This window comes from Sipha flava, unplaced genomic scaffold (genome assembly GCF_003268045.1).
Source record: "Sipha flava isolate LNK unplaced genomic scaffold, YSA_version1 197_pilon_pilon, whole genome shotgun sequence".
Classification (NCBI taxonomy): domain Eukaryota; kingdom Metazoa; phylum Arthropoda; class Insecta; order Hemiptera; family Aphididae; genus Sipha; species Sipha flava.
The window spans coordinates 1,986,744-1,989,246 of record NW_020272774.1 but is presented as its reverse complement, the minus strand read 5'-3'; positions in this window follow the sequence as shown (position 1 = coordinate 1,989,246).

The following is a 2,503-nucleotide window of genomic DNA, read 5'->3' as shown; positions in this document are numbered from 1 at the left end:
TTTATATTATATAATACTGCATTCAATACCTTTACTGATACAGTGATATGTAATAATATATTACACCGTTTATCGGTCTGGATCTTTTTCCTAATGTGATGATTTATTATTGCTTTCAAATTTTATAAAGAAATACAGCTTACACAGTTAAGTACTCAAAACCAGTATCTTACCGGATTTTTAATATTATTTGCAATACGCATTATGGTATAAAATAATAAAATGAAGTAGATCACACAAGCTGCACGATAGAGACTGCTTAAGTAAAATACATCCGATTTATTGAAGACCGTATTTATGTTGCTTGCATTACATATACAATATGAATAAACATATCATAAAAATGAATGATAAGACCATGTACACGATTAGTTTGAAGTAAATTAATTAACATTGATTTTCGAAGTATTAAAATAAATATTTGCAGTTATTGAAAACCGGAAAACAATGAGACCTATAAATATCATCTTTACCGCGCAGCGCGTATTGTGTACAAATAAATGTTTTCGTGTTTAAAATACATAAGTCATTCGCAATATGAACCGTTTTGCGCTCTCTCCGATGTGAATATGTGAAACATAGAATTAAATTTTTTCCTCTTCGAATACGGCGAAAATATATTACCGTGTACTATTAACTATGCTACACGTACCTAAACGCAAATGTTGTTTAAAATTTACCGATGTATTCGTTACGGGGATGTACCTGTCAAAAATGTTTACTTGACCTATTATAAATTGGTCTTCGCACGTGTTTGATATATTGGTTTGCGATACTTGAATTTAATGTAAATGCGATTTATTATTGTACCTACGTTTGTTTAGACGCTATCGCGTTGAATAGTAGTTTAGCCAGTTCAGTGGCCGCGTGCCCGCGTGCTGTATTGTAGCTTGTACCGCGATCATAAAATACACATCAACCAGATTCCAATATTCTCGATATATCTACTTTGTAACATTCTCTTATAACGTGCGATTTTCGATATGTTAAAAATAATTAAACGGTTCAGCCAAAAAGAAAAAACTACAAAAAATAACAAATGCAGAAAGATTTTGCATTATTAAAATTGGCACGCATTAATGCGTCCAATAGTTAATAGTGTCTAATAACTATTGGTCACTAATACACCATGATGTATATTAAAACATTAACTCTTCACGATACAAGATTGAACAATAACAATGTACACACGGTAATTAAATTGGAAAAATTACAAAATTTTGTATATTTCGTTACAGTGTTTTTTTTTTTTTTTTGATTCTTGTCATTATCATGAAAAAACTAATTCAAGATTTTTTTCTATGTTAAGCGAACGCCTTAGCATTGCAAGTTCGAGTCATTCGAAACGACAATCGATAATTGTAAGGATAAAAATAAAAATTGTTTGTCGTAGCACGAGTCTGTTATCGTTTTAGTACGTATATCGAGTACACGCTTTAAAGTAAATACAACATTAATATAACCGCAAGTTATAAATAGCAAGGTTAGTTATTGTTGAACTATAAGCATTAATGCCCAATTAATATCGTATAATATTTCATAACATTATACTTCATAACTGTTATTACTCGTTTTGCTATTTGAATGATTATAATATTAGCTGATAAAATTCGTTTTCAACAATATAGTAAGAATCATACACTATTAATTTTGTATTTCTATAAAATAACTGAAACAATTTTCATTTTTACACAATACATAATGATACGAATAGATTTTATAAAATTTTAAATTAACTAGGTTTTGAAATATTTTTACTGAATTTTTAATGATTATTTTATTGATAATAAATAATAAATGAATGAAAACTTATATGTCTTTAAAATATTTTAATAAAAATATAATATTACTTAAAATATTTTCTGCTTAAAATGAACATAAAAAATTATATGCATTTCAATAAATTTTCATATTTATAAATCGCATTATATTTTGTAAATATTCAACATCACGTGCGAAAGCTAATATTTTGTTTCCGATTCATTAAATATACTATTAGTGCATGTATTATATATTATACTTATTCTTTACGCGTGGCATGCAAACAATTATTCTTTATAATGGATAAAATATTTAGTCTAATATAACATACTATAATATAACATACATAAAATACAAAATAGTCGTATAACTATTTTGACGAAACAAGTCTTAAAAAAAATCAGTATATTCAATCCACAGACGAATCAATAGTTGTATTATTTATTAGACTCAGATTAGCACGCTACAGTTATAAACGATATAGTTGGCTCGCAGAGGGACTAAATATTTCGAAAATGTAATATTAATAGTTACACATCTGTCAACATAAAATAGTATTCGATTATCAACCGTTATTAAAGAATCTACGCGTACGACTCACTATAGTACGCACGCACTCACGATCATGAAAACGTAAGTACCGTACGAAAACGTTCGACGAAACCCTCAACAACTTTTTGGTGTAACTCGCAATTTTTTGTTTCCAAAACAGCTTGGTTCGTATTTCGAGAAAGTCGCGCCT